The sequence below is a fragment of the Camelina sativa genome, chromosome 20 (assembly GCF_000633955.1).
Source record: "Camelina sativa cultivar DH55 chromosome 20, Cs, whole genome shotgun sequence".
Taxonomy (NCBI): Eukaryota; Viridiplantae; Streptophyta; class Magnoliopsida; order Brassicales; family Brassicaceae; genus Camelina; species Camelina sativa.
Window position 1 is genome coordinate 12,869,698 of NC_025704.1, and position 26,317 is coordinate 12,896,014.

The 26,317-nt window shown below is 35.0% G+C and overlaps 2 long non-coding RNA genes and 1 pseudogene across 4 annotated transcripts; 1 reads left to right on the top strand and 2 right to left on the bottom strand.

Annotated features, from left to right (window-relative positions):
• Nucleotides 289-1,631, bottom strand: LOC104770633. 3 transcript variants are annotated; one of them, XR_764592.2, is made up of 6 exons: nt 1,492-1,631; nt 1,309-1,414; nt 968-1,064; nt 794-859; nt 563-616; nt 289-483 (listed from the first exon to the last, which is right to left on the bottom strand). It is a non-coding gene; the product is annotated as an uncharacterized LOC104770633 (long non-coding RNA). The 3 variants fall into 3 exon arrangements; XR_002037025.1 differs by having other exon boundaries at nt 968-1,388; XR_002037024.1 differs by having other exon boundaries at nt 968-1,414.
• On the bottom strand, nt 18,926-20,682 carry LOC104772076 (annotated as a pseudogene).
• LOC104772474 lies at nt 23,024-26,142 on the top strand. The gene is made up of 3 exons (XR_002037026.1): nt 23,024-23,167; nt 23,419-23,498; nt 25,941-26,142. It is a non-coding gene; the product is annotated as an uncharacterized LOC104772474 (long non-coding RNA).

The window sequence follows — 26,317 nt, forward strand, 5'->3', positions numbered from 1 at the left end:
TGCTGTGACATCGGCAGCCACGGTAGACCCCCCACATACAATAGCGTTTTTGACATGCTATAATAAATACCTACATACGATAGCATTTTCATATTATAGCATTCGATTACTGCTATAATACATTTTATGGTAACACAAAATTAGTGTTATTTTTTTGGTATATAAATTTTATAATTTGTATATTTGAATCCTATTTTGCAGAATTTATTTAATTAGATATATATATATATATATATATATATATATAATATTTTTATTTCATAAAATCACCAACATACATAAAATTATTATTACATTAACAAAATGAAGTCTTACATAACATAAAGTCTTACATAAAAATCTTAATTAAAATAAACTAACATCACCAAAAAATAGAGACAAACTTCTAAGTTCTAGAACATATACATGTAACTCAGATGATGATTAACCTCAGATGCTTCTTTGGACAAAGTATCGTTGTTGTTGCAGTTCATTCACCACCACCTGAATCAACCAAAGCAATTAGAAACAAACAAATTATCTATCAACCAAAATGAATGGAAGATGATAGAGTTTAACAAACCATTCCATTAGGTAGAGATCCTGATTCTGATGATTCATGAATTATTTCAAGCAGCTGAAATAATACATAAAAAGTTAGAATGACAAGCAAGATTATTAGGGTACCAAGGCAAAGGCTTGATAGCCTCCAGTTCACCACTCTCTATAGCCTAGGTAGAAGGCAAAGAATTCAACATTTGAGAATTGTACAAAATGATACAAAAACAAAAGCAAGAGTCAATGTATTATTTACCTCATCCTGAAGAGATTTCATGAAATCATTCTCCAACTTGAGTCGAAGATCATCGCAAATTAACCACTAAAGAATCACATAATAAACAGAGATCCAACCAAATTAAAAAGTCAAAAACTTAAACCATGAATGAAACTGTTAAACGGTTCAAGGATGTAGATAAACAAAGCATACATAAGCAATTGGAAATAACTCTGAAAGCAGCAGACAATGGCTTAAGAAGGATCTCCATTAACGAAGCCCACTCTTCTGCTTTCACTATCCTTTGCTCCTTACACACCACAACAAGAAAGAACAATACACAATGTTGTTTAGAAACCAAAAACTTGTCCTAAATCCTAATCCGTGAGAACAAATTCAAACTTCCTAAGAAATTTATCTTTGCAAACCTAAATATTGCAGAATTCAATCCAATGGATAACACTTATATATGTTGTAACAAGTCAGATCATGTTCTAGTTGACATAAAATAAATATGTCAACAATAAGATGTTAACTAAGATAAGAGTAAGAACCAAGACTCTTTCTTTCTCCCTCCGCCAATTTTATCGAACCCAGACTCCTCTCTTCGTCTCTCTCTCTGGCTTCATAATCGCTATATCGTGGGATACAAAATCAGATCTGAAGATTTAAAATAACAAACACAATATTAATTTGTAATTGAAATCGATTCTGGTTCGAAATTGCATATAAGTAACCTGAGTCCTCTTTGCAATAGCTCGGACGGCGAGTAAACTCAGACTCAACTCAGGATGAAGGAGATTTGAGTTCAAATAATACCAAATCGGAGAAATTTCTGAGTACAGGTGAAGGAAAAATAATTATAGTGTTTAATGGTGATGTGGTTGAAGGTTATGAGCCGAGAAGGAGGAGAAAAGAAATAGAAGACGATGAGAAGAGGTTGAAGAAGATCTGGGTTTGATTCTGGGCTGGTCATCGACGTAGACAATAGGAAGATCAGATCTGATTTTTTTTTTTTATTGCCTATGGGTTTGAGTTATGGAGATAGAGAAAGGGGATTAGGGTTGAAGGAGAGAGCGTGAAAAAAGTATTGAAAAATAGATGTAGAGACTAGAGAAAGAGGAAAAGACGTTTTTCTGAATTATTTGGCTAAGTGTTGGCGGACTATGGGATTTTAGATTCCCGCTTAGAGATTTTTTGGCTTAGCATTTATTAAATGCTATCATATCACGTCTAAAATTACAAACTTATCTTCAATAGCAATTGAGTAAATCGAGCTATTTTCATGTGCTATTAATGTAGGTTTTTTTTGTAGTGTTACCCCGATCAAATGACTCAGGGTACTATGGCATATGATCACATGAATATAGTTATTAAAACAAATTAATAGAACGAAACAAGCTTTATTGGTTTGAAATTACAAGATCGAATACTTAACGTTAGAATAAGTTTTTGGTTTTTAATAGATTCAAATTTGAATAAGTCTTGTATTTATGTCTAGCCGTTTATAGATTCATGTCACATGTATATCAATGAATGATGTGTAATCTAGAGGTGGTTGATAAATGGATTCGAATATCAAGTAAGTAATTATCTATAGGTGGTTTATAAATGAAAAATGAGTCAGAATATGATCGTAAGATGAAGATGCAAATTATGCAATAACTAAAATTAGCATACATTAAAGTTAATTAGTATATATTATAAAATTTATATTTTGCTTCAGAATTCCAATTAGATAATTTATTGATTTAAATTATTTAATCAACTCATAAAAATATTTTGATCATCTTTTTTGAATTTTTTCTCGCAAAAGATAAATGGTACGTAGATACATGATTCTCTCCGCGTCTATCACATACTTCAAGTGAAAATTTCAAAGTTATGTGAAACAGTTTATGTTAATTTCTGTATTTAATGGTTTTAGATTTCTTTTTTGCTATAAACAAGAATGAGAATTTTATGGCATATTTAGAAAAGAAGTTGTGTTTGTGATCGTCGAGTATCATGATTGTTGGGAATATCGTTGATTTTTACGAAAACTATTTAAAGAAAAAAAAACTATATGTAAATGACTAAAAATTCATCAATCTCCTTCCTTCTTTAAAGCCCACCTCCGTATAGATCGGAAAGCTCGATCTAAGAACACAAGTCCAACTCTCTAAATAATTCTAAGATATTTTTCCGTTTCTCTTCCTAGCTATGGATAATAACGAGCGTGTGGAAAGGACTCATACTTTCCTTCACTCCACTAGGTATTGAAGTCAAATTCTGGTGACAATGTTGATGCATTTGTGGTCTTTCCCAACAGAGATAGGTACCACCATGCTTCTGCTCTTCCTGGGTAAGCTAATATTAGGTTGCTTATTAGTGTAATTCTGATTTTTTTTTACTCTATATCTTTGTGATTTGGTGGTGTAGACTCATGAGAAAGACCAATGAGAAAGATCTCATCCCACTTGGTAAGTTACATGAGGTAGGAGCAAGTGTGGTTGAAATGACGGCCGCTGTGCGCATTCAGTGCTTGGATGCTTTGGAAGATGTGACTAATGCAATAAATCAACGCAACCCTGAATAGGTAATCCAACCATAACTGATTTGCTTTTACCCATGTTCTCTAATTCGTTTAGTCTTGTTGTGTAAAATGCTATTAATGTGGGGTTTATGACTGGTTTTTATCACAAGAATTTGTTTGGATGTTAATGCTAGCTTGTTTGTGTCTCTCTCTCTTGTTAATCCACATGAACACACATCAAGGTATTCTTAACTCTTCGGCATCACCAAAGGCCCATACAAAAAAAAAACAAAAACAAATTCAAATAGATTGATCAATTTTACACTGAGTTTCCTGAGTTATACAAAATGTTATATTGCATGGTAATTGCAATAAAAAAAACAAAGTTATGTTAAACAGTTAATGTTATTTTTTATATCTAATGGTTTCTAGATTTCTTTTTGCTATAAACAAGAATGAAAAATTTGTAGCGTATTTAAAAAGGAAGTTGTGTTTGTGATCGTCAAGTATCATGATTGGTGGGAATATCGATGAATTTTCAACGAAACTATTTAAATTTGCCTACATTAGTTTATAAATTTGTTTATAAATCGCAAATATGTGTTAGAGATTTTTCCTGTTTAATTTTCACCAAAGTTTTTTGATATATTAATTTTTGATATTCTAAAACTGGTTTATTGGTTTCAACTTTCAACGCAAGTCTTATATCAAGATCAATATTTTGATTGTCTCTTAACGTTCTCACATGTTTTGGGTAAATTAAAGAATCATGAATTGTTGGTAGTATGTAAATATCAAGTATTTTTTTTTGTTGGTAGTATGTAAATGCCAAGTTTTAAAAAAAAATATTTATGATATATGAGAATATAAATGTCTTGTTTCTATTTGTTCGGATTACTAAAGATACTTGAGAAAGTTTAACTACAATACTGTCAGTCATGTAAACTAAATATTCCAAAAATATCTGAAAGAACAAAAGTAAAATGGTTCTTGGATTGTTACGTGCTTTTACATATAGCATAAATCATAGTTACTTATAATTATAATTTTTTTTTGTAGATGTAGGAGAAGTATTAGCACAATTTTATTATGTTCTCTTTTGTAGTTAACAGAAAACATCACATAAGCTAATGTAAAATATAAACTTTTTTTTTCTCTTTTTTTTTTGCCTTTTTTGGTTTTAAACATTTTATAACATCTTAAAATTTTAGTGAGCTTTTTAATAAAAATATACATCAAACAATGACAAAAAAACATATATCAAACTGTATTAGTTTAAAGTTATACATTTTAATTAAAGCATCTCTATGTACACAGTTAAGAACCACATTATGCTCGTATAAATTAAAGAGCAAAACAATTTTTATATTTATGTATTTATCTTTGATTAAGAGTTTTTCAATCAATTAATAATCTCCTCTAGATCCATAAGCCACAATCTAATGGCTATCGTTTATAGCATTTGAGAGTCGAATCCACAGAAAACTAGAGATCTAAAACACTAGGAATACACAAAAATGTTAAGCTAAGCAAATAAAGATTGGAGTTTATTCTAACAACCTAAGTGAAATTGCAAAAGAGAAACGAAAGAAGTAAAATGCAAAATGGAATAGAAAAACTAAGGATAATTGACCTACCAGCGGAAATAGAGAAACCTTGTTTTCCCTTCTTGTTCTGGTTTTGGTTCCAGGTAGTCTTATCCCAAAGATGAGCTTCATCCATCTATGTCTGCTCTAGTCAACAAATATAACAAAAAGAACGCATCAACCCATCTCCTACTGTTCTGAGACAAAAACCGTAGGCCAAGGCTAAGAACAGTTACTCATTTCTTCTGATTTATGGCCTAGTAAAATTCTAACTCTTGATTTATTACCAAACTTTGTAAAACTCTTGCATCGTCTGGTATTCTTAAAAATCTAGAGAGAGAGAGAGAGAGAGAGAGAGAGAGAGAGAGAGAGAGACACACACACACAAATTGCTCATCAATATGATTATCCAAACAAGCATTCAAAACATAAGGATTGGTTATATATTTAACACACTGTTGAATTGTATTTTACACCACCTAAAAGAAAGACAAGTTAACTACTAGAGAAAATGGTAATATGGTCTCTTAGTCACCAAGATTGTTGTTTTGTGCCACCACTTTCAGAAGGAGTTCTCTCAGTTCATACAACTCGTCCAGGAGCAGGTCACTCAGATCAGAGGTGAGAAGCTGTAGGTAATGGAAAAACCTCTCGAAGGGATCTGATACAGTAAACTTGTAGCCAAACTCATCAAGTACCTCGTATATCTCAGTACCACTATCCAAAATATTATTCAAACACCAATCAATCAAGCTTACCAAAAAAAAAAAAAAAAAAANATGTTGTAATTTCAAACCCTACCCGCCAATTGTGTAATTTTCTTAAAGACTTTTCTGAGCGAAAAAGTGCAAACTGAAACAACATTTGGACTCATCAAAGAGTTAAATCAATAAAACTCTTTAGGTCATATGATATTTATTACAAATCACAGAATCCACTACCAACTAAAGGCATCCTAATATATTAATTGGGAAGTACAAATATAAAACTAACCTTAAAATGTGTAAAAAATTGCATTCACTTGCCATTAGAAAACCTTAATTAATTATTTAATCTTTATTAATTATTAATAAACAAAAAAATTATTAACATATCAAATTAAATTAAATCTACAAAATTAAATAGAATCTATTCGAATCTAAACTAATTTGTACTTAAAATGAAAAATATTATTAAAAAATTAACAGCTAAGATTTTAAAATCTAATCGAATAAAATCTACAACTACAAATTTATCAATATTTTTTACCAGCACAGGTTTAAGATTTTAAAAATTAATAAATAACATAATACGAAAATAAATTATTACAAATTTTCATCAAAAAAAAGTTCAGCATGCGGTTTTCCACAGATTAGTACCTAGTAATATTTAATTTCAACCTCATGAACAGAAAAAGTAGTTAAAAAGCAGTAAAACAGATAACATCTTTATGACTACTCAGATTTCTCTCGCAATATATTCAACAATCACTTTATTCAGAGGATTGTTAACCACGCTCTTCAATGCCACCAATTCTTCATCACTCATTTGGCTGAGAATTGCAGTTGCCACAACCACAATCTCAAAAAGGCTTTCCAACGCTTTGTCGGTCTTTGACTCGTTCCCAGATGCATCTATACTACCAAAAAAAAAAGAAAAAATTAACAGCCCTTGAAGGTTAGAAAAAACAAAAAATTTGATATAAGATCAATTTTCTAGGGTTTGATATCGATTTTTTTTCCTATCTTGTTACCTCGCTGGCTTGCACATCCTCCTCAATTATTTGTTGAAATTTGAAGAAGAATTAAGGGTGAATACTTATTATTAAATCATGTTGATCATCTAATCAAGCTACAACAAGATGTCATATCATATTATATTTAAAAAATAAATCAAAATTTAAATAGAAAAAGTAAAATAAATTAAGGAAACAAAATATGTATATATTTTTTTTTAGAAAATTAAATGTGAGTTTGGATTTACAAAAAATGGTTTTGGGTTTTTAGATTTTACAATTAAATGAAACTATATGTCGATTTAAGATTATAAAATGGTTAAGATTTAGATTTTACAATTAAACAAAATTATGGCCATGAATGGAATGATTTTTCAAATTGGTTTTTAGCTTTTGGTTTTTAGATTGTAGTTTTTGGTTTTTAAATATTTGGTTTTGGTTTCTGTTAAAAAGATTAAAAAATAAAAAATTGAAAATAAAAAATGGAAAAATGAAAGGAAGAGAATGACCTAGAGAAGAAAATGAGAAACCAACTACTAAACATTTAGGGCCTAAATATCATTTTGTAAAATTTAAGATACAAAGCTAGCCTTGTTGCCAAAGGTTTCATCCAAAAAGATGGCATTGACTATAAAGAGACCTTCTCTCCAGTTTCAAAGAAGGATTCTCTTAGAATTGTTTTGGCTTTGGTGGCTCATTATGATTTGGAGCTTCACCAAATGAATGGGAAAACCGTCTTTCTTAATGGAGAGCTTGAGGAAGAAGTATATATGGATCAGCCTGAAGGGTTTGTGGTCACAGGAAATGAACATCTAGTGTGTAAGAGTATCTCAAACCCCACTCTATTTTAGAGTCAAGACTCTATTATAGAGCAACATTTGCTTCAACCCTACTCTATTTTACACTAAAATAGAGAAAATGATGAGATTGCTCTATATTTAGAGTAACTCTATTCTCAACTCTATTTTTTTACACTACTTCTATTTTAGAGTCAAGTATAGAGTAACACATTGGAGAAAAACCATGCTCTATTTTAGAGTTACTCTATAATAGAGTAAAAAATAGAGATATACATTGGAGATGGTCTAAACTGAAAAGTCAATATATGGACTTAAACAAGCTTCTAGACAATGGTATTTGAAGTTTAATGATACCATTACGTCATATGGGTTTGTAGAGGATATTGTTGATCGATGCATCTACATAAAGATCAGTGGGAACAAGTTTGTAATTTTAGTCTTATATGTTGATGATATTTTGCTTGATGCGAATGATATGGTTATGCTACATGATATAAAGATATATTTATCTAAGAACTTTGAAATGAAAGATATGGGTGAGGCATCTTATGTGATTGGAATAGAAATAATCCGAGATAGATCACGAGCATTACTAAGTTTGTCTCAAAAAGGATATATCAATAAGGTCTTAGAGAGATATAGAAGGCTGCAAAGAAGGTTCTCAGGTACTTGCAAGGCACCAAAAAGCTCATGCTTACATACATGAGGTCTGATGACTCGAGGTCATTGGATATTCAGATTCAGACTATGCCGGATGCATTGATAGTAGAAAATCGACGTTTGGATATTTGTTCTTGTTAGCTGGAGGAGCAATATCGTGGAAAATTGGAAAGCAGTCTGTCATTGGTTCTTCCACTATGGAGGCCGAATTTGTGGCATGCTTTGAGGCCACAATTCATTCATTGTGACTGCGGAACTTTATCTCAGGGCTTCGGATTGTCGACAACATAGAGAAGCCGCTGAGAATTTACTGTGATAATTCTGCAGCTGTCTTCTTTTCAAAGAATGACAAGTACTCGAAAGGTGCTAAACATATGTAGATAAAGTACTTGTCTGTCAAAGAAGAAGTGCGGAAACGTAGAGTGTCTTTTGAGCATATAAGGATGGATATGATGGTTGCAGATCTGCTAACTAAGGGATTACCACCCAATGTGTTCATTGGCCATGTAGAGCGTATGGGTGTTATAGATAAGACCTTGCTGTTTTGATTATAAGATGCTTATTATGTATGAGACATTATGAATTCACTTAAAGTTATGTTTCTGTTTTTTATTAAACATGTTATCATAAAAGTATGTGTACACATTTATTGTTTATAGATAACATAACTATTTTGAGAATTAAGGTTCTTCTCAATATAAAAAAATAATATAAAACAGGAATTGATTTGTGATACATGGAAGGGAGCATGTCGTTCAATGACTTGTGACCGCCATGATTCGATTAGTTCTGGTTTTATTATGGTCAAATGATCTTGATATAAAAGCGCGCATTAAAGTTATTAAACCATTAAGTTGACATAAAGTTCAAGTGGGAGAATGTAAGAATATTTATATTCTACGTGGCCTATATGTCTTTCGGTTTAATTATAAAGTTCAAGTTCATATTAACGTTAATGAATTCTAATATATAAGACGACACCGTGATGGATCGGTTTCGGTTAATGATTATAACTAGGTGTATTGATAACCCTCCTTCCTTAACAATATATATATTTGTAACATCCTTAAACCAGATATTGCATTTTTGGTCTGAGTGTCGATCGACACCATGGGTGTATCGATCGTCACCAACAATTCTGGTTTCAATTGGTTTGTTTTAATTGCTGTTTAGTTCGGTTTGGTTCAACTAGAATCCCTAAACCGACATATTTAAGAGGTGAGTTGACGAAAAAGGGTTGGGAGGTTCTCTTTTGTCGCCGTTTGAGAGTTTTAGGAGAAAAGAGTGTTCTTGGGGTTTTGGTAATTTTTGAAGAATTGTTGGCTGTTCTTGAGAGATCCGTTGCTGGGATTGCATAAGAAGCTTGCTAGGAGTGTGAGGGCATTAGTTTTGTGTCAGAATCTCCTGCAAAAGAGGTGAATGCTTGAGCATGGCTAATCTAAGCCTGGGATCTCTTTTGTTTGGTTGTTCTTTGTTTATTTGTGGTGTTTGCTTGCTTGGGTTTGTTGTTTTCGTGTTTCCCATAGGTTCCTGAGGTGTTTGGGACGGTTTTGGGATTATTTGAAACGGAGGATCGACGTTCGGATTCTTGTAGTTCGCGTCTGCAAAAGCAGTGTCGATCGACACCTGTATGGTGTCAGTCGACACCTGTATGGTGTCAGTCGACACCTGTATGGTGTCAGTCGACACCATGTTGTGCTAGCTTCGATTGACACCAGCCTAGTGTCGGTCGACACCAATCTTATCTGATTCTGAGTTTTGCCTAGTTTGATGTGTTGATTGTGTTTATTTGTTTAGCTTAACAATGGAATCTCAGGATCTTGTGTGTATAGCCCAGTAGATGGGAGGATGGCCTCACTGAGTGTTTATGACAATACTCATGCAGTGGCTATTATTGCATTGTTGTGTTTGTGGTGCAGAAAAAGACAAAGTGTGATTGTGGAATCAAGGCGATGAGGAGGAGGATGTTCTAGAGGCTTGATTGATTGTGGTCTAGCTATTGTTAGGTTGCTAGTGTTCAGTTGATAGAACATTGTAGGATGTTGGAACTTGGTTATTTCATTGTTGGTTCTGAATTATTGCATTGTTGGTTATTGGATTGTTATTGTTGGAATTCTTATTGGTTTAAAGGAATTGTTTTGTTTCAGCTGTTGTTGATTATTGTTAGATTGTTAGTGGGTATGGGACCACTAGTGAATTAATATTATTATAAAAAAAAACGGGAAGGGTTGTTTCATTTTGGTATCAGAGCCCTTACAATTCTAGGTTTGGGTTTACTAGGCTTTGTGCTGTAGATGTTTGGGATTGCATGTCTTGATTGATTATGTAAGTTAGTCAATTGTGCGTGGCATGGAGTCCTAGAAAATCTTCTTTGAGCCTACAGTGTGATTCCACGGTGAGTTTTGGTTTTTGGATTTTTGTATTATGTTAAGATTGCTTGTTAGCCTCTGTTCTTAGAAGTGCAGTGGCTAAAGGTGTTTGAGTTGTTGGTCGTGGACGGGGACGTGGTCGTGGTCATGGTCGGCGGATCCCTAGGCCAGCGAGTATGTGGTCATGAGTTCCACGAGGAGGTACGTTAGAGGGTCGCAAGCGTATCAGGAGGGACCAGAGGGGGTTAGCCGGTGATCGTGCCGGGGGTGCTGGGAATCCAGGTGTGGGGTTGCAGCAAGTAGAGCCCAGGGTCGAGATGATCGCTTGGCGGATCTGTTGGCGCATCTGTTGGAGCGGTTACCGAGAGGGGTACAAGTGCAGGCTCCAGTTGTATCGCATGTGGCGGGGTGCAGCCGAGGGCTGCAGATGTTGAGGACTTTCGATCTTATGTAGGAGGATGGAGCAGTGGTAGATGACCGGTACGAGATTCTTCGCGAGAGGTATCGAGCCTAGAGAGGCGGATAGATGGACATATGTAGTTGGAGCAGATATTTCTCTGTTTGGTGGGTAATCCAGTTGGATTTTAGAAGTTGAGTGGGCAGGTGTAACATTGTAATATTATACTCGTACCACGGGAAGTACCTTTGGTCGAAAGATGTTTATAGTCTTTAAGGATTGTTGCTACTGAGGGGATGAGTAATTCTCCTGATACCGAGATCTTGAGGATGGTGATCCAAGAGTGTGACGGTAAAACTCGATGACGCTGGTCTGAGAGTGAGGTCGGTATGGCCTAAGGGTTGCGACCTATGGGTGGAGGAGTTTGGAGGAAGAAATGCCTAGGACGTGAGTATAAACATAACGACTGAGTGTAGACCTCGAGAGAGTGCTGGTGGTTTAATCTTGGGTTTTGGATGTGTTGACCAGTGGTCAGGGTTTTATGACCGGAGCGGTCATGAATGTGTGGCTGTTGCGCCGGTGGTGCTGGAGTCTCGGGAAGGGGAGTTGCAGCAGGTATGAGCCAGGAAAGGCATGTTTGCTAGATGCATAAGTTCACGAGAAGCCTTAATGGCAGGATAAACTAATCGTTGCGACGATGTTGGATGAAGTTCATTGGAGATGGACAGGGTTGCTAGATTCATGGTTTTGATAAGCTTGTTGGGGGAAATAAGTCAAGTGGGTTGAGTTGGCGGCCTGCAAAGCATTCGATACGGTGAATCAGAATATGCGAATGTATGGTACTTGTTTATTTTATTACGCTCGTATTGATGATTTGCTGTGGAGAATGGCTAACCGGAAAGCTAATTTTGGATTAAACTACCTTGTGAAAGTTTCGCTAAGTGACAAGTTACTAGAGGTTCTTGGATGGAATAAGAGGTGTTGATATTCGGGTGGTGGTGAGTTGATGTCGGAATACTTGATTATTAGTCTATTAGAGCTGAGGAAGTAAATAGGGGATTATTTCGTCTTATCAGTGTCGGTGTTGTTCGTCAAGTAGAAGGACTAGGTATGGATTTATGAGTTCTTGGCGATGCCTTTCTGGTTGACTAACATGCCAGCAGCGTTTATGAGATTGGTGAGCAGCATGTTTCAGGAATTTTCTAGACTTGGCTGTCATCATTTTCATCGATGATATCCTAGTTTATTCTAAGAGTCCTGAGGAGCATGTAGTGCATTTGAGAGCAGTTCTAGAGAAGCTGCTGGAGCAGAGATTGTTTGCTAAGCTGAGCAAGTGTAGTTTCTTGCAGCGTCAGATGGGTTTTCTGGGTCACATTGTTTCTGCAGAGGGGGTTTATGTAAATCCGGAGAAGTTTTAGGCTATCCGAGTTTGGCCTAGACCGCAGAATGCCACAGAGATCAAAAGTTTTCTTGGGTTGATAGGTTATTACAGGAGGTTTATGCAGGGGTTTGCGAGCAGAGCACGTCCGATGACTAAGTTGACAGGGAAGGATGTTCCTTTTGTTTGGTCACAGGAGTGCGAGAAGGGCTTTGCAAGCCTAAAGGAGATGTTGACTATTACGCCAGTGTTGGCTTTGCCTGAGCAGGGAGAACCCTATGTGGTTTATACAGATGCATCCAGAGTTGGTTTGGGGTGTGTGTTGATGCAGCATGGGAAGGTGATTGCCTATGCTTTGCGGCAGTTGCGGAAGCATGAGGACAACTATCCAACTCATGAATTGGAAATGGCTGCTGTAGTTTTTGCCCTGAAGATTTGGAGATCTTATGTTTATGGTGGAAAGGTACATGCGTTTACAGATCATAGGAGCCCGAAGTACATATTCAATTAGCCCAAGCTGAACTTGAGGCAGAGGCGGTGGATGTAGCTGGTGGCGGATTATGATTTGGAGATAGCCTATCACCCTGGTAAGGCTAACTTGGTTGATGATGCTTTTAGTCGGAAGCGGGCGGCTTTGGCTCAGGAGCAGGTAATGGAGTCTCTGGTAGGGGTGATCAGTGCTTTGAGTTTGTGTGTGGTTTCTCAGGAGCCGTTGGGTTTGGTTGCAGCCGATTGAGCGGATTTGTTGAGCAGAGTGCGGTTAGCTTAGGAGAGTTATGAGGGGCTGGTGAATGTCTCTAAGGCTGCGGATTCAGAGTATCAGGTCTCTACTAATGGGACTATCATTGTGCATGGTCGGGTCTGTGTGCCCAAGGGTGAGGAGTTGAGGCAGGAAATACTGAGAGAGGCTCATTCGAGCAAGTTCTCTATTCATCCATGAGCGACCAAGATGTACTGTGACCTCAAGCGGTATTATCACTGGGTCGGGATGAAGAAGGATGTAGCCAAATGGGTTGCGAAGTGTGACACTTACCAGCTAGTGAAGGCGGAGCATCAGGTTCCTGGTGGATTATTGCAGAGTTTGCCCATTCCAGAGTGGAAGTGGGATATGATCACGATGGACTTCGTGGTGGGATTGCCTGTGTCAAGGACGTTTGATGCGCTTTGGGTCATTGTGGACCGTTTGACTAAGTCTGCGCACTTTCTGGCCATCAAGAAAACTGATGGAGCAGCGGTTTTGGACAAGAAGTGCGTGAGGGAGATAGTCAGATTGCATGGTGTGCCTGCTAGTATTGTGTTTGATAGAGATTCCAAGTTGACCTCTGTATTCTGGAGGGCGTTTCAGGCAGATATAGGCACGAAGGTGCATATGAGTACAGCCTATTGTCCTGAGATGGACGGTTAGTCGGAGAGCACGATCCAGACTTTGGAGGATTTACTGAGGATGTGCGTGTTGGATTGGGGTGGTCATTGGGCAGATCATTTGAGCTTGGTGGAGTTTGCTTATAACAACAGCTACTAGGCGAGTATTGGGATGGCTCCTTATGAGGCATTGTATGGGAGGTCGTGTCGTACACCATTTTACTGGACTCAGGTGGGGGAGTGGAGCATTTATGGTGTGGATTTTGTTCAGGAGACCTCGGAGAAGATTCGGGTTTTGAGGCTGAACATGAAGGAGGCTCAGGATCGGCAAAAGGGCTACGCTGATAAGAGGAGGAAGGATCTTGAGTTTCAGGTTGGTGATAGAGTGTACCTAAGAATGGCCATGTTGCGGGTCCGAACAGGTCATTGACAGAGACTAAGTTGAGTCCGAGGTACAGGGTATGTTCAGAGTAGTTGACAGGTGGGACCAGTGGCCGGCTGGAGTTGCTTGAGGTTATGCGTCCGTTCCACAAGGTATTTCATGTGTCGATGCTGAGGAAGTGTCTTCAGGAGGGTGATCGGTTGTTGGCTAAGATTCCTGAGGATCTTCAGCCCAACATAACCTTGGAGGCGAGACCGTTGAGGGTGCTCGAGAGGAGAGTCAAGGAACTTCGAAAGAATAAAATTTCTTTGATGAGAGTCATGTGGGACTGTGATGGAGTAGAGGAGCAGACTTGGAAGCCAGAGGCAAGGTTGAAGGCAAGGTTTAAGAAGTGGTTTGAGAAGCAGGCTGCGACTTGAGCTTGTCTAGCCGGGTCCCAATTGTAGTCCATGGCTGGAGCGGGTACGGAGTATTCCAGCCCATCTCTCTTGATACTTGGTCGCTTAGGGGTGGTTGGTTGTGCGACTAAGTACCAAGATAAGGTGGTTCTCGGGATGCGGGTTGATGGCTTGGATTGTGTATCTTATTTTGTTTTTATTTTGTATTTTCGTTGAGGTTGTAACGATTATGACATTTTGGGATTAATAAGATGAGTATTTTTCTTTATGTTTGACTGTTGCTGTCATGGGAAAAAGATAAATAGCTCAAGTTTCTAATTTTGGGAAGTTTCCATAAATAGAAAGTTTCCACAAAAGGGAGGTTTCCAGATTTAGAAAGTTTCAAAAAAGACAAAATTTTGTGGAAAGTGTTGAGGTAGATCTAGTCGGGAGATGCTCGTGACATCAGACTTGTTTGCTCAAGGCGTGTGGGCCCAACTCATGTGATACCGATAGCTCAATGGAATTTGTGGCCAGAGAGTGGGAGTGGTATGTTTGCTTCGGATGACGATCCGAGAGTGCGCTTAAGGGTGACGACCCAAGAGCGGGATTTTGAGACTCTCTGGATACCGTAGCTGTGAGCCGCGGCTCGGCAGTAACCCGGTATGTCTCGAGGGTTGCAACCTGAGAGCGGGGGGAGTGTGTGTGAGTGACTTCCTGGATGTCGTAGCTTAAGGTGGTTAGCCTGATAGCGAGCCGGCATGATTCGTTGGTTGCAACCACGGACGGGAGAAGCACTGAGTTGTTAGCAAATGACGTCTTGGATGTGAGTATATTGGCTAGAGGGATACCTCGGGGTTTAGTCGGAGGTGTGCGGGCTGTTGCGACAGTTGCACGGGAAACCTTGGCTGACGGTGTTCAGTCCGGTCGGAGGACGTGCGGGCCATGTTGACGGTGGCACGGGGGTCCTTGGCGGATGGACGATGTTGCGGGATTCGAGGACAAATCCTTGTTGGTGGGAGAGAATTGTAACATCCGCGAACCAGATATGGCATTTTTGGTCTGAGTGTCGATCGACACCATGGGTGTATCGATGGACACCAACAATTCCGGTTTCGATTGGTTTGTTTTAATTGCTGTTTAGTTTGGTTTGGTTCAACTAGAATCCCTAAACTGAGATATTTAAGAGGTGAGTCGGCGAAAAAGGGTTGGGAGGTGCTCATTTGTCGCCGTTTGAGAGTTTTAGGAGAAAAGAGTGTTCTTGGGGTTTTGGTGATTTTTGAAGATTTGTTGGCTGTTCTTGAGAGATTCGTTGCTGGGATTGCATAAGAAGCTTGCTAGGAGTCTGAGGGCATCAGTTTTGTGTTAGAATCTCCTGCAAAAGAGGTGAGTGCTTGACCATGGCTGATCTAAGCCTGAGATCTCTTTTGTTTGGTTGTTCTTTGTTTATTTGTGGTGTTTGCTTGCTTGGGTTTGTTGTTTTCGTGTTTCCCATAGGTTCCTGAGGTGTTTGGGAGAGTTTGGGACGGTTTTGGGATGATTTGAAACGGAGGATTGACGTTCGGATTCGTGCAGTTCGTGTCTGCAAAAGCAGTGTCGGTCAACACCATGTTGTGCTTGCGTCGATCGACACCAACCTAGTGTCCGTCGACACCAATCTTAACAATGGAATCTCAGTTGCTTGTGTGTATAGCACAGTAGATGGAAGGATGGTCTCACTGAGTGTTTATGACAATACTCATGCATCTCAATATGTGTTTGTGGTGCATGAAAAGGCAAAGTGTGATTGTGGAATCAAGGTGATGAGGAGGAGAATGTTCTAGAGGCTTGATTGATTGTGGTCTAGCTATTGTTAGGTTGCTAGTGTTGAGTTGATAGAACATTGTAGGATGTTGGAACTTGGTTATTTCATTTTTGGTTCTGAATTATTGCATTGTTTGTTATTGGATTGTTATTGTTGGAATTATTATTGGTTTAATGGAATTGTTTTATTTCAGTTGTTGTTGATTGTTGCTAGGTTGTTAGTGGGTATGGGACCACTAGTAAATTAATATTATTATTATAAATAAATAAAAAAAAAAAAACAGAAAGGGTTGTTTCAATATCGTTAATATCTTTCTATGTTATTCGTATATATGATAACGTGTAATTAATCTGAAGTATTATATTAATTACATGAAAGGTTGTCATACATATACATATGTTATTATGTGGTTGTTCAAGTAAGTGACGTACGTGGATTGTTATGTTGGTTCACTAGTGACGTTTGGTCACCTATCAAAAAGTGAACGAATGTCGTAACAAAACAACAACAACAACAAAAAGAAACATAGAAAGAGAGAAGAGTGTGGATTCCTTGTCCATCAAAGGAATCATAAGAGAGAAAAGGTCAAAGGGAGGAGAAAATCAATTTGAAGACTTGGATCCATCATCAAGCATAATCAAACAATGGATCAAGGTTAGTGTTTCTTCTTCTTTAAGAAAGTGTTCGTGGTTGAATTAGATCAAATCTAGATGATCTTTGGGATATGTTGATTTCACAAATATAGAAATCTGAATTTATAAACTCATCAAGTACCTCGTACATCTCAGTACCACTATCTAAAATATGATTCAAACACCAATCAATCAAGCTTACCAAAAAAATAATAATTCAAAAAAAAATCAAAAACAAATTGTAAGGTTTTTACACTGGTCTGAGAATGGTGAACGGTGTGTGGTTCAGAGTAGGAGGAGATATGCGAATGGAAGCTATCCGAGCGTTATGGTGTTAGATACCCTCGTTGAGGGATTGAAACATAATGTGACGGAGTTGTTGTCTTTGATGGGTCTCTGCGTACCAGATAACAGGTGGAAGAGGAGGGTTTTGGTCGGGTTGATTATCTTAACTAATAACGATAAAATTTAAAGAAAAGTATATCTAAAACTATCTCACAAAACCAATTTGTACATAATGAATTTAATTTTCATTCAAATATTTTGTGTTTGTTGATGCGTGAGACGCATGATTCTTGAACTATTATTTTTTTTTTCTTCAGAAAGAAATTGTTTCTCCAAAACCCTTTTCGCGGATTGTGTAATTTTCTTTAAGGCTTTTCTGAACGAAAAAAATGCAAACTGAAACAACATTGGACTCATCAAAGTGTTAAATAAAAAAAACTCTTTAGGTCATATGATATTTATTACAAATCAAATAATCCATTACTACCTAAAGGCATCATGTTTAATTTCAACCTCATGAACATAACAAAATAGTTAAAAAGCAGTAAAACACATAACATCTTTATGACTGCTCAGATTTCTCTCGCACTATGTTCAACAATCACTTTTTTCAGAGGATTGTTAACCACGCTCTTCAATGCCACCAATTCTTCATCACTCATTTGGCTGAGAATTGCAGTCGCCACGACCATAATCTCAAAAAAGCTTTCCAACGTTTTGTCGGTCTTTGATGAAGGTTAGAAAAAACAAAAAAAAATCGATATAAGATCAATTTTCTAGGGTTTGATATCGATTTTTTTTTCTATCTTGTTACCTCGCTGGCTTGCACATCCTCCTCAATTATTTGTTGAAATTTGAGGAAGAATTAAGGGTGAATACTTATTATTAAATCCTATTGATCATCTAATCAAACTACAATAATATGTCATGTCATATTATATTTAAAAAATAAATCAAAATTTAAATAGAAAAATTAAAATAAATTAAGGAAACAAAATATGTATATTTTTTATTAAGAAAATTATGTGTGAGTTTGGATTTATAAAAAATAGAATAGGAGTTTTAGATTTTATAATTAAACGAAATTATATGTCGTTTTAAGATTATAAAATAGTTAAGATTTAGATTTTATAATTAAACAAAATTATGACCATGAATGGAATGATTTTTCAAATTGTTTTTTAGCTTTTGGTTTTTAGATTGTAGTTTTTGGTTTTTAAATATTTTGTCTTTGGTTTCTGTTAAAAAGATTAAATTTTAAAAAATTGAAAATAGAAGTTGAAAAAATGAAAGGAAAAGAATGACGTAGAGAAGAAAATGAGAAACCAATATAAGAGAGTTTTTGGTTTTTCTTTGAAAATGGATTAAATCTTTCAAAAACTAGATTTCCCGTTTTTTAGGGAATCCAAGTTTGTAAAATCTTGAAAGACTGTAAAATAAGTTTTAAAAAAAAAACAAAAACCAAAATCTAGCCAAAAACTACTAAACATTTAGGGTCTAAACATCAAGAATTGTTCAAATTGGAAACTAGGATTCAAAATGAGAAAAACGGAGCTCCAAAAGAGCGTAGAATATTATTATCTATTTTCTGTTACTGGGCGGCTTGGCCTCTCCATCTTGTATTATCATAAATATTTACTTTAGATATTTTGATAGTCAATATTTTTATTAAACTATTTATCTATGTCAAAAACAAAGAGTACAATCTATTAATTCTGTGCTCCAAAATTTCTATAATTTATTTGTATTTTGGTCAAATATATTGATTTAATTCTCTCATTCAAAACTTTAAAAAAAGAGAGAAAAACGTAACACTTCCTTACGTACCTTCTCTTTAATATCTCTATGTAACAAGTAAACGAGGAACTTCATCTCTAAATCTCCTTCTGATGGTGAAATCGTAGGAAAGACTAACGAGTTAACGTTTCTCTAAATCTTCTCAAGCCAAGCTTCACGTTCTGTCCTTGTAGATAAATTTTCTTCGAATAATTAATTACCATCATTTATCGTTGAGACTATCCGGATCTCGGATTATAGGATCATCTTTACCATATTATTCATATAAATCTCTCTCTCTCGGCGCAATTTTGTATCCAATGTACTTCAATCCTAGCTTCTTAGCCGGTTCTCCGTAGTATGTCTCTGCCGCCCAGTCCATCCCTAACAGGATGATCTGGATGAAGACAGTTTTCGGTTTCAAGAATAGGAAATGAGTAATTGCTGCACCATGTACATCGATCATTACATCGCTTGTGTTCATCGATCGATAAATCTTAGCCATCTCTGTTGTTTTTTGTGGTCTTAGAACCTCGACATTGAATTCTTCTGCTAGCTCCACGAGAAGTTTCTTGTTAAGTATCGCCCTTGTGACCCGTTTCTTGATAGAATCACCAGTTTTGGCTTGTTCTTGAAATCGAGTTTGGTCACGTTGGCTTCTGTTTCCTCCTGGATCAAGCCTTGGATACAGTGAGTATAACCTCGATCCAAAACGTTTCTGAAAACGCATATTTGTGACTAATTCTAATTACGTGTATGATCAACTTCGAGTATGTATGAGCATAAAGTAAATAAGACACAAGCTTTGTTAACGGGGTTCGGATATCATACATCCCCGGGATCAAGTCCAGAATTCATTCACTAGAAAAGGCTGCAACCTACAATTGCTATATGGCATCCACCACTCTTTCCTAGAATTACAATGAAAGAGACTACCACTAATTGTCTTTTCTGACTAGTGTAGATCTTCAACTAAACCATCAAAAGATCTCTCTATCTTGTTGATGGGACGACACCACACATCTTGTGTGCATCTCTCAAAACTACCTTGAAGCGTGCAAGTCTTCATGAAGCGTTCATGAAGCGCCTTCTTGATATTTATATCAATTGCACAACCCCTAGGGTTGGCAACTTTCCTATTATACAACAAATAGAAAATTGAATACTTTCCTTTTTCTTTTTGGATAAGGAAAGTTTCTCTCCATGATCTCATCTTAAATCTTCCATTCAATATCTTCATCCAGCTAAGCAACCGCCACTTGGCTTGTCCAAGTCGGCCTTAAGCTTTTGTACTTAAACTCTTCAATTCAGCTTTTTGTACTACTTCCTGTATTAACATCGAAACTAGTACAAGAACTACTTAAGACGTTTGATACATCCTCTGATATATCTGACCCTCTTGGCTTGTCTAAGTTATCATAGAGTCATGTATTCCAACTCTTCAAGGTAGTCACACAGTTGGCTTCTTGTACTACTTCGGAACTTTGCACGTGTTCTTATTGCAACTTTGTCAAGTAGTCCCTTAGCATCTTTGCTAGTTCTGCTCATTGTCTCCACACCATCTATGAGGCATCTATGATGTTTCTATCTCTCAACATTTGTATCACCTCTTGTCTTAGCACTAATCTTATGACATTATCTGATAGCTTATAAAACTCAGTCAACACATATACCTTCAGTTTCTGAAGTCAACAATGGTTTGATTCCCATTGACCAGTGAAGAATTCACAAGTAACTTGTCGTGAATACGCAATCCAACGGTAGGTTCTTTGAAACAATGGGTTCTCGCATCTCCACTAAAATCAACCAGTGGAAAATCTGAGAGCTGCGAAATGATATCTTAGTACTTCATCTCCCACCAATCATGATATTTGACGATCACAAACACAAAATTTTAGTTGTAATGCTATTGACAAGCTAAACAAAGGCTAAAGCTGATGAGTTTAGCTTGAGTAAGCTTAAACCAAGGATTTAGAGAACTTAACTAGGTTTGTTTCTGAATAAACACTCAATATAATGAACTCAAAACCCAACAGAACTAAAACAGAACAAAAGAAAAAACAGAGCACACCAACAGATGTTTACCCAGTTCACTTCCATTAACAAGGAAGCTACATCTGGGCCAGGATCTATCTCTCGCAATACACTAATCATAGAGTTTTCTACAAAGAGATCTCTCACCCACTAAGCCCCTTACAAGCTCACTCGATTCAATCTCTCTTGTCTCTCTCTGTTTCCTGAAGAACACAAAACACAAATTTACTTTTTGTTTTTGTTCTCTCTACTTAACCTACTGCTCTCTCTCATACATACACTTGCTTTAAATAGATGCTTGCTCAGTAACCCTAGTTCCCTTCTAGCCGCTTCTACAATGTTGCCTCTTCCTTGGCGTTACTGTAGTGACGGTCTCTTTGTAGGGAGCAAATAAGACGAATACCGCTTTTGCTTTTGCTTTTACAGGCTCGACGAAAAAAACGGTTAGCTGCAGCTTGTAGTCCTGAACGTGAGTCATCACTTGAGCTGGCACTATGTGTCCTTCACGTTTCTTTGAATTTTGTCTTGTTCTTTGTTCACTAATTCCTAACAAAACTCCATCTAGTGAATCAAGAACAACAATAAGAAAGTAGTCTAATTCTTGATTTAAATTATTTAATCAAGTCAAAAGTGGACATATTTAGCCTAACCGAAATTTACCTTTTAGAACTAATTTTGTTTAATGTGGAATTCAAATTATTTAATGTAATGCAGCATAGGTTTTATGGCAAAACAATGCCATTCGGTCACCGGAGGAAACCGTAAAGAGCGCCAAAACCTTAGGTTACTTAAATATTGCCCAAGCCTTAGTGGATTATGCTCTAATCCCCTATATATTAATAGTGAAGCACTCTTGAAAAAATGCTGATGTGTCGTCGCCAGAGAGCTTGAATCACATTTTAGCAAATATCTCCTATATATTAATAGAGAAGCACTCTTGAAAAAATGCTAATGTGTCGTCGCCAGAAAGCTTGAAGCACATTTTAGCAAATAAAACTTATTAATTAATCCTAATTACATCTATGCCATTATAGACTTAAATAAAAGTTCATTAAATAAATTAAACTATTTGTAGTCATTTAATTTGAAACTATATTATATTTCTTTAAAAAATAACAAATTAATTTCTTTTTTAAAAAATTAAATAATTTTCATGTTTTATTAAAATAAATTTCATAGAAATATTTTCACCGCGTTAAAATTATTATTTACTTTCCAATATTTCACAGGTGAAACATATTTTTATATAAAATAACGTAAATTTGAATAAAACAAAAAAAAGAATTATTTACATATTTTATTTTACACAAACAAATATCAACTTCCCAATAATAAATTTATTTAAATTGGTTTATCTACAATATGTGCTGGTTGTTACCTAGTTCTTATGCTTATTAAGGAGTAATATTCGGCAAAACCCAGTCCGATAATAGTTATCGGTGGATCCTACGGTGGAAGTAAGTTTACCGTTTACCATTATACAATATACATCATAAATTCATAATAGATCAAAATATTTGTATATCATATTTCCATATATATTTATTTTTAGATATTATATATAAACAAAAAAAAAACATAACTTTTGATAATCGATTACTAAAAAGTTATTGACGTAAATATTAATAATTTTAGAATAAAATATGAACTTTCTCTAATTAATGTTTCATGCCTCTTTCGTTATCGATAATTGTTTGATTTTCTACATTTTAAAAGTGTTAGCAGCTTGGTTTAAACTCAAATAAATACCCACACATAGCGCTTGGCCGCTTGGGGCTTTAGCATCGTCAGCCCCTCTTCTCTATTTTGAAGAAACATGTCCAAAACACAGTTACTTTTATATAGTATCCAAAGTCTTCAAAGTAAGTAAAAATATTTCAATAGTTATACTGTCAATAATATGCATTACTTATATTTCAATATATATCGTATATTCCTATTAATAAATTTCAATAATCATGCTGTCAACAATATTCATTACTTACATTTTATATGTCAGAAATGTCATGACAAGATACGTAAATCTTGGGATGAAATAGACAGGATTGCTGCCAAACCCAACGGTCTGTCATCCTCAGCAAGAATTTCAAGTTAAGCAAGTAAAAAGATTATCCTAATTTGATATACAGTATATAATTATGATGATAATCTATCAATTCAATAATTAATTAATTTATGTTGATTCATTAGTCCTTTGAACGACGACACCTTTGAACTCAAAAGCTTTTTGAGTTACGTATACGCCGAGGCAGCTCAATACAACAATAATGTGTATTCGGTTGCCAGCATGTGCGAGGCTATTAACACGAGCCCACCAAACACTCTACTAGACATCTTCGCAGGTGATTATTTTTCCTTCTGTTAATAGGTAACTTATATTTTAAGTAATGCTGATCAGCCTTTATTTTTGGTACGGCCGAAAGCTTCAAATTACATTAAGCCCTTATATAATATATTTGAATCCCGATAATTAGTGTAACATTTCTTTAACTCTGGAAAGTAAAATTCTGTAAAGAAATAAATCAAAGTTGCTTCCCAGCCTTTAAGATAGCTAAGCTTGATGATGAGGTTTCACAAGATTTCTTTTCCGCAGGTGTGGCTGCTTCTACAGGAAATAAACCTTGTTATGGTTCTGATCAGCTCACAGACAGTGACAGGGCATGGGGATGGCAGGTAAACAAAGTTCTATGACAAAAAGATTAAAACCTAGCTAATCTTAGATAATAAAGTAAGGTTTCCACAAAATCTAATCTTGGAGAAAATACCATGTGTTTCAGAATTTTTTTGACATGTCATACTATTAAATTTAAAAACATAAATTCTATTAATTTTAGAGAATTTGTTAAAATACCCTTTTTGATATACATCTTTTCAAAAATACCCTCTTTTTTGGTCATTTTTATTTTTACCCTCCTTTAATTTTTAATGACAATTTTATCCTTAGATGAAAAAAATTTTATTCAATAAAAATAAAACAAAATTTTCCCGCCAAAAAAATTTTCGATATATTTTCCTGCCAAAAAGTTTTCGAAAAACATTTCCTGCCAAAAAAGTTTTATGTCAAAAATATTTGGACAAAAAATTTCAACAAAAAAAAATTTACAAGGTTTTATAAGGTAGAAACCTTATAAAAACCTTATAAACACCTTGTAAACGCTTTTACAAGAGTTTTAAAAGAGTTTTAAAAGATTTTAAAAGAGTTTTAAAAGATTTTAAAAGGTTTTAAAAGGTTTTTTAAAAGGTTTTTTAAACAACTTGTAAACGCTTTTACAAGGTTTTTTAAACACCTTGTAAACGCTTTTACAAGGTTTTTATAAGGTTTTTAAAAGGTTTTCAAAATGTTTTTAAAAAGGTTTTTAAACACCTTGTAAACACTTTTACAAGGTTTTTAAACACATTTTAAACGCTTTTAAAAGGTTTTTATAAGGTTTTTAAACACCTTTTAATTAAAAGGTTTTTATAAGGTTTTTAAACACCTTGTAAACGCTTTTACAAGGTTTTTAAACACCTTGTAAACGCTTTTAAACACCTTGTAAAAGAGTTTACAAGGTGTTTAAAAACCTTTTACAAGGTTTTTAAAAAGGTTTACAATGTTTTTATAAAGTATAAATTTCAATTTTTTTGGTGGGAAAATTTTTCGATTTTGCCGGGAAATTCTTTTTTTTTGCGGGAAAAATTTTTTTTGAAGGAAAATTTTTTCGATTTTGGCGGGAAAAAAACTAATTTTTGGCAGGAAAAATTTTGTTTTTTTGGCGGATTTTTTTTTTATTTTGGTGACTGTACATTCTTGTTGTCATTTAAAAAAAAAGGTAATTTGGTCATTTTGTTCATAAAGAGGGGTAGTTTTAAAAATGATCAACATGGAGGGGTATTTATAAAAAGGGACATGAAAAATGGGGTATTTTTGAAAATGCCTCTTAATTTTATTAAGTTATTAATTAAAATTCATTAAAAATCTAGTTTTAGAAACATAGATAAAAATTATACATTATTAAATTTTTAGATTTTTATTTGTATTAGTAGAGTATTATAATGTATCGAATGTTTGAAAGGAAGATGAAAAGCCACATTAAACATAATTTTGGTTGGATTAAAAAATTTATACATTTTATCGCTGTGAGTGTTGATAGTATGAAAAATTAAATTAAAAAAAAAATATATGCAAAACATATGTAAAATTTACGTAAAATTTATTTTACTTATGTTTTGTTTACATTTTACATATGTTTTGCTTATCTTTTTTTTAAATTTAATTTTCATTCTATCAACACTCACGGCGATAAAGTATATATAATTTTTAATCCAACCGAGATTATGTTTCTCATGTTCAACCTAAGATCAATTTTAAATCTAATTTTATTAGTATATTTTTGTTAACCTTGACAACTATATATGAACGAAACTTTTTCTATATAAATTAGTAGCTAATAATATGTACATGAATAATTCTTTTTTTTTTTTTGAAAACGAACTCGTCCAACTAGTTTATGAGTTAAAAATGCACACACTATTATTATAAAGGTTTGCAGCAAAATCTTTATGCCCATCATCGGACACAACAATGAAGATTCTATGTTTCAAATGAAACCATACAATATGAGCAGTTTTACCCTTATCAGAATACGGTGTTCGCCTCATCCGCATTGGGTTAGATCACATTTTGGTACTAAGGTGCTCATAATTCTTTTTTTTTTTTTTTGACATCACTCATAATTCATAATTCTATAATCCTATATATGATATAACTAATTTCAATATCTATCTTATTCATAATTTAATATATCAATGTATATTTATAGGACGACGTTAAGTTAATATTTTGAAGATTTGGCTACAACATCATATTCTCCAACGGATTGTTAGATCCGTATAGTGTCGGCAGGGAATATTTTTTGTTCATAACTTTTTAAGATGAGCTATCAGATATTTTTTTGTTCATAACTTTTTTTCAATATATTTTCAGCGTATTGGACACGGTTGTTGCCACTACGACAAAAGACGGAAAACTATATTTATTAGACATGATTTGTTTATTAACTAAGCGTTAATTCAAGGGGTACATGAACTCTCTCACTAATGTTCGTTATATATTTTTACTATATAAACATTGATCAGGGTCTCATTGTATGGATATTATTAACTTGAAGCGCAAGGAAGACCCGGATTGGCTCGTGGAGCAACGTGAGAAAGGAGTTGAGATCATTGAATCTTGGATATTCACACCTATCAGAATGATCTTAAGGATCTTAGAATATCGATTTAATATTTCACTGGTTGTAACTTGTAATATGATTAAAAAAAACATATGTAAAACAAAATTGGCTGTAATAAATCCTATTGGTATATTTACTCATTTTCTTCATTGGTCAAGGACTCTCGGGTCTGGTAATCGGCTTCTTATAATTAGACTAGAGCTACGAATTAGGATCGTAAATCTATAAGATTTCCATCATGCAGGTATGCCGAGTGTATAGGCATTCAAAAACATGACA